General features: G+C 38.6%; 1 long non-coding RNA gene across 1 annotated transcript; it reads left to right on the forward strand.

Moving 5' to 3' along the window:
* The first annotated feature begins 428 nt into the window (after positions 1–428).
* On the forward strand, positions 429–4890 carry LOC122538901. The gene is made up of 2 exons (XR_006308943.1): positions 429–501; positions 4094–4890. It is a non-coding gene; the product is annotated as an uncharacterized LOC122538901 (long non-coding RNA).
* The last annotated feature ends 2586 nt before the right edge of the window (positions 4891–7476 follow it).

Raw genomic sequence — 7476 nt, forward strand, 5'->3', positions numbered from 1 at the left:
GAAAACATCAAGTTCCGTTTCTAATCCCGGCGTAACAAGCGGAATGCCCGCAGCCAGCAAGTTCCGAAAACACGAAACTCGTGGTATACATTCTCTCTTTCTCTGCCACGTCCGAAAGTTTGCCACGGTTACCATGTCGTCCCTCATTTTTCCTCTAATATATTACCGACCGTTTCGGGCAAATCCGCCATTTTCCACCGCATCGGAGCACGAAATTTTTTTCTTTTTTTTTTTTTTTTTATCGTTTCTTTTTCATTGAAGGAATATTTTATATCGAGCAACGTTTCGCTTCTCCTTTCTGGTTCGTGGTATATTTGATCGAAAATAACTGTGACGAACACTTTTAGAGCCTTTTTTTTTTCAAATAACTTGCACCTCTATCGCTCTCTCTAATTATAGTTTTTATTTTGTTCGCAGGTAAGAGAGAGCTGTACGGCTCGGTCGGGCTCGATTCCTTCCTTCTGCGGGTAACGTTCTACAAAGATTTCTCAACAATTACACGTACGTGTATCGATCTGCACGCTGCGATAATTACAGCGAGTATATTTCGACGGTGTGATTCACAGTGTTGGTTAAAAGCGAAAGAATCTTTTTTTCATACTGCGAAAGGTTAACGGATACCACTTTGACATATACCGGTATAGACACGAAATCCCTCCCCCTCTGCCTCGTTTATTTCAGTCGCCGATTTTTACACCGGGCGTTGTAAACTGCGCTACAGATATTTCACAATGAAAATCTACACGCCTTACGAGCGATATTCAATTACATTTTCATACGACGAAGCGGAACGCAAAATCTGTTTAATATTCAACTACGTTCGGGATTTCTCGCTGCATATTCATTCGAGTTTTAATCATTAAAGTGTCGTTGAAATTTATTACTCTCGGCGACAATCGCCAACACGCTAATGACTGAAGCATCTAAGAATCCAAATTTTCCAAAACCGATCGCTTTTCGAGGATAGTTGGGAACAGTTACGGGTGTTTTATTTCACTCTATAAATTCAATCATCTCCGGAACTATTCGTCGTGTGAAAAACGTATCTCAAATACATTCTCCTCTTTCTGTTTTGAGAGGACAGTAATTTGGTACTTGCAATTAGTCTGTCTCTAGATATGAAGTGTGTAGGAGAAATTCATTGCTACTTTTTTTTTTCAAGTGTGATTATGTAATTTTTTTTTTTTTTTTTTACGTCAGTTGATACAGTGAAAGAAAGTATTAACCTAGAGACAAACCAAGTATAAATTAACTTAGCCTAACCTAACCTATATCGTACGAAAAGTCTATCATACGAAAGACAAGAAAAAATAGTATTCATACTGTGCTTGTCTTTTATGAATAGATTTTATAAGAAATATCTCGTAACGTTGCATCGATCGTTGCAAAAAGAGATTACGCAATTATGCTTGAAAAAATAGTAGCGACCTTCGTATCTCCTACACATGTTCACCTAGAAACAAACTAATTGTAAGTGTTTACCAAATTACCGCCTTCTCAAAACAAAACCAAAAAAAAAAAAAATGTATTCGAGACATTTTTTAAACGACGAATAGTTTTAGCAGAGATAATCACACTCATAGGTTAAAATGGGACACCCTCTATAGTCAGGTAAAGGTACATACACAACGTGAAACGATCGACGAGCCTAAAGTTTCGAATAATAGCCTGCAGTCCGATATATCCAGCGTGTGTACATTCTTCTATGCCGCGTGCACGGCAACTTTCTCCTGGTTTTTCCCTATTCCCTGTTCTCCGCGGGAATCTTAGGAGAAACAGGAGCGCGCGAAGCCAGACGGGAGCAGGAAGGTGGTCTCTGCCTGGCCTCTGCCCGTGAAACAGGGCCAGACAGAGAACTATAGAGGGAGAAGGTCGAACTAGGGTGTGTATTGGAGACAGACAGAGAGAGAGAGAGAGAGAGAGAGAGAGAGAGAGAGGTGTGGTTGAAAGAGTGGGAACTGACTGCAAGATAGGAAGAGGGAGAAACAGAGAGAGAGAGAGAGAGAGAGAACGCGGTACGATCGATCGGTACTCTCTGGCAAGCAGCGGGGGTTCCCTCTGTATATAGACGAGTTCTTCTGCACCCTGCACCACCACACCCACGCTCTCCACCCATCTCTCTTCACCCTTTACCATCCACTCTGTCCACGTCTCTCGCAGTCGCTCCTTTATTCTTGCGTAGCTCTTTGCTTCATAATTTTCTTACACACGTACTTTCTTTTCCCTTTTCTCCGTGGACATTACGATTATTTCGTTTTATCTCTCTCTCTCTCTTTCTCTCTTTCTCTTTCTGTCCTTTCTTGTTGCTGCTCCTTCCGTCGGTGAACGAACGACAGCACACAAATATATATATATATATATATATATATTTCATATATATAAATATAAAATATTTTATATAATATACAACATATGAATAATAATGTATACCTATATATAAATAAGTTAATAATAATATATATATATATATATTTATATTAATAATATATAATATTTATAATTATATTAATAATAATAATATATATTAAATTATTTATATATAAATATATATATTATTAACTTATTTATATATAGATATAAATTATTATTTATATATTATATATATTATTTATATTTATATATTATATATAAAAAATTATTTATATATGTGTGTGTGTGTATATATTTATATGCTTGTATGTCCATTGTGTATATATATATATAGCAGAGAAGCAGCTGTTTCCAACAGACGACGTCGTTTTGCTTTTCTCTTTCGACGTCTACCAGCGCGGGGTGATCCCATCCCCTATGTCCCTCTGTCCACCATTCCGTGGCGTCGTCCCCATTTTCTCGGTTCGCCGGAGAAATCTCACCCGTTTTCTTCCACCCCTCCTCGTCGGTTCGGAGACATCGTAACGAAGTCGTAATGAAAGACCCTTACGCACTCGCGTGTCACAAGCTCCGCGCGCGCACAAGGGATTCCCGAGGGGAAAAAATTATTCTCCCCAGCCGCGGCGGCAAGCTGAAACGTTGCCCGACTAATTCCCTTCCCCCTCGTTCGAGGAGAAGATGTTGGATCCTGCTCCCCCCGTCGACGATTACCAAATTCTGCGGTTCTTGCACCGTCTGCCTTTGCTCTCTTTCTCCGCGTTCCACCGCCGCCTCTTTCTCGATCGTTACGTAGACCGCTCCTCAGACAACCGTGTGATTTATCGTGGCGCACGCTCTCGGACGTAACTCCGGAGGTTTTGGTTTAACCGACAGGGTAAAATTAAGCGAACGCAAGTATGTAGGGCGAGTCGCTCGTTACGTAATTGGCTGTTGCTGCTTCTTATGGGGGATAATAATGGAATATACACGATTTATTTAGTAGTTTCTTTTTGCACACTGTGTCGCCGATTGACCGACTGCAAGCTCGAGTTTCGATACTGACGGACCTTTTTTAACTCTTTCGAGAAGAGTATCGCCGATACGCGAACAACTTTTGTTTCCCCGGGAACAACTTTTTGATACGTCGACCGACGATAGTCACGACTTCGCGGCTTACGAGGAATGCGATAATACAGCGGTAACGTAATTGGACATTTGCGTAATAATTATGTAATACAAAGTCGAGGAGAAAATGTGTACGTGAACGTTGATTACGTCAACTTTGGTAGTCTTTTTTAAAGGAGAGATTAACACAGAAAGATCGGTCGTTTGTATAACAATTTGTATTACAATTTTTTTCTTTTTTTTCTTTCATTCATCTGGATCCTTTGTGTCCATTCTTTAATTCTTTACAACTCCGAAAATAAATGGACAATAATTCACCAACGCGTAGCTCGCGCTGTTCCGGTTTCGAGCTGTAAAATCACTTGCTAAAACACCGAGCCAGAAATAATCTGAATAGAAGAAATAACTTTCGCGTAAAGATATTTTCAAACTCTCCTGATGAAGATTGATTTACATTGATCTGCTCTAGTGTTTTTGATCTTACACTGTGAAAGAGTCTATCTGTTAAAGAAAAGGTCGTTTGTCGTACTAAAAAAAAGAGAAAAATTACTTTAAAAATATCAAAATGGAAAAAAAAAATGAAACGAAACTTGCATTGATTTGCTCTGGTCTCTTTCAGTTTACAATCAGAGCCGGCAAACTGTAGTGGAGAGATCGATGCAGTGGAGGGGATAACGCTAGCAACCAGGAAAGTAGGGGCAAGGGTCCGCCAGTTAGCCAACTATGCTTTACATTATAAAACGTATCTGTCAGAGGAAAAAAAAAAATTATCTAACAAAGAATACAATTTATGAAAAAAAAAAACTAACGAAAGAAAAAATTATCTCCAAAATATAAAATAAATCGAAACTTGCTCTAATTTCTCTCACCTTACGTTACGTTAAAAATATCTGTCTGCTAAATACAATGAGTAATATAATATACAAAAATTAGTAATCAATATAAAAACAAACTAAGAAAAAAAAAATTATCTCAAAAATATAAAATAAAACGAAACTTGCTCTAATTTCTTTCATCTCACGTTACGTTAAAAATATCTGTCTGCTAAATACAAAGAGTAATATAATATACAAAAATTAGTAATCAATATAAAAACAAACTAAGAAAAAAAAAATTATCTCAAAAATATAAAATAAAACGAAACTTGCTCTAATTTCTCTTACCTTACGTTACGTTAAAAATATCTATCTGCTAAATACAAAGAGTAATATAATATACAAAAATTAGTAATCAATATAAAAACAAACTGAGAAAAAGAAAAGTTATCTCAAAAATATAAAATAAAACGAAACTTGATTTAATTTCTCTCACCTTGCATTACGTTAGAAACATCTGTCTGCTAAATACAGAGAGTCATCAGTCTTACTAAGAAAAGAAAAAAAAAAAAAAAAAAAAACTATCCCAAAGATATTTAAATGAAGAACTGAAAAAAAAAAGAAAAAGAAAAATGGAGCGAAAGATGACAGAAAATTTAAAGGGGAATGGCGTTGTATAGGTGGTCGTAAACGGGAGAAATTCGTTTCCAGTCGGGCGGCTAAGGAAGACGTATGTAATGGCTTCTGAGAGTGTCCGTTGACAGTGGATTCGCCCGAGATTGTACGGAATCTTCTGCCCGCGCGCCACTTTGGATTTCCGTAGTCGTATCAGCGGCTTAGAGGCTAATCCATTTACGGTTTATTGGGCGAGACCGTGTGGCCTTTGGCCGAACGAATTTCCGCCATCGTTGCCACCGGATCTCCGCTACCGTCGTATAATAACGCGGGCCGCGTCGCCCGGAACAAGGAAACGCTGTTTGTTCCTTATTATCTGGTGAAATATCGGGCCCGAGAGCCGCTGAAAGCTCGTTACGACGCGATACGTTTGGTTGTCGAGGAAATTACGAGTGATTACACCTTTATAAATAAGTTTCCATGGTTGTTTAACGGTTGCTGGCGTCACGAAATGACGCTGAAAAGACAAGAAACGCAGAAGAGAGAGTTGAGATACGGGGTTTTCTATAAGCGTCAGACGCTTTTATTTTACGCCGATAAAACGGAGAGGCAGGGTCAGGCTGAAACAGACTTGAAAAAAATCGAAATGCCCATGAAAAGTGTCGTTTTTACATAAACGCGAGTAGAAAAAAAAAAGAAATTTAACGGAGAAGTAGGATTCACGGGGATCGAAGGAGTCAAGAAACTTTTAAATAGGCTCTACTTGAAACACGGATGGTAAAAATGTCTCGAAATTGTTCTCGCAAGTGCCAGTGAGAACAGATGAAAAGAAAATAAATTCTTACGGGAAATAGAGAAATTTCAGACAGAATAGAACGTGTCGAATGTGAAAACAGAAACGGATAATTTCGATATATGGAAGGAAGTTTTTAAATATTATAAAAAGTTACATAACATTTAAATATAAAAGTTATTTGTAGCAAACACCGAATACTATTCAATGAACAGCACTCGAGTGTAAATAAATGGATTTTTAATTGAATGTTCCGAGATAACTTGTTTCCATGGAACTTTTATTACGCGGGATTTTTTTCAAATATCCGTTCCACGAGAGAAGCTATTCAAAAGCGTTCCCACTTCTAACACTTCTTTCCATAAAAATTCCCCCACAAAACAAATATTTTTTGCTTTCGCGCGACAAACACATAAAAGTTTCGAGCAGACTTTTTCCCTCAAGAACGAAATGAACCTGTTAATTTCGACCCTTGGAAAATATTCTGGTTTGCAAATGGAGTTTTACCTTCTTACTACACGTGCTATGTGTGTTTGTCGAAAAAAGTTTATTAATCGACGAAAATTGACACTTGCGTCGAATCTCCGAACTCTTTGATCTCCTCTTTTACGATCTATTTTTTTCTCGCTTTATCGACGAATAATGCTTCACCTTTGTCGTTTGATCGTACGTAAATAAACGGCAATAGAATTCCCTGCGATTATTTGTGTGTAAAAGTTTTATTACGATCGCGTAAAATCGTTCGAAAGCGCTTCCTGATTCTGGAGTTTTTTCACCCTCGATCATTCAGAAATTTCGAGCCACGCGTTCGAATGTATTTCGAGCTGTTTGTTTCCGAAGCACGGCCCAGAATCCGCGCGACACGAACGATCGCGTTTCTCTATTTCCTCGTCTTTCATCCACGCTGTTGTAGAATCTTCGAAGAAGAAAAAAAAAAAAAAAAAAGGAGAAAGAAAGAAGGAAATATTTTGCAACTCTTTTTAAACTTGGCGAGAAATTGCGTCAAGCACGAATGAAACTGTAATTTCACTGCAAAGAACCCGGTGTCGAGCGTTGTTATAATTTCCAAGATGCCGAGGTGGCGAGAGAAAGAGAGAGAGAGAGAGAGAGAGAGTCGTAGTCATTTTTATTATTCGAAACTCGGGAGAAAGAAGCGGCGTTTACTCTTCGGTTGATTGAACGCAGTCGCGATACGGAGCTCTGCTTGTTACCGAAAGTTCTCCCCGGGGCGGACGAGGCGTGGAAATATTCTCAGAGAGTTCAGCGTGAAATCGATTGAATCCTACGAGCGTGTAAGACGAGCGAGAACTTTTCGACGCGCCGAGAGTTTCTTCCACTTCCATTCCCTAACTACTTCTATCTCTCTCTCTCTCTCTCTTTCTCTCTCTTCGTCCCTTAATTAATACAATAATAACTCCGATCGCCTTCGACAGTCGATGGAACTTTCTTTTTTTCTTTTTCTTTTTTTTCTTTCCTTTTTTCTCCCGATCGTTCTAATTGAATTTTCCCTTCCCTTCTCTCCTTGTTACCCTCTTCCTCTCGTATAAAACGACAGAGTTTGACCCTATTCGACACGTTCGCAATTTCAATAGCGACGCTTATCGAGAGAGAATCGAGGCGGGACTGCGACAAGCCGCGTCGTAAAATATTACCGAACCGATATATATACAGGGCGTCTCGTAACTTGTGAAACCCAAGGGAGCTGATTGTACGTCTAAAAATAATGAAAAAAAAGTCATATAAATATATGTCCTATCTGTCTTCGTTTATGAGATATAA

The sequence above is a fragment of the Frieseomelitta varia genome, unplaced genomic scaffold (assembly GCF_011392965.1).
Source record: "Frieseomelitta varia isolate USP_RPSP 00005682 unplaced genomic scaffold, Fvar_1.2 scaffold_182, whole genome shotgun sequence".
NCBI lineage: Eukaryota > Metazoa > Arthropoda > Insecta > Hymenoptera > Apidae > Frieseomelitta > Frieseomelitta varia.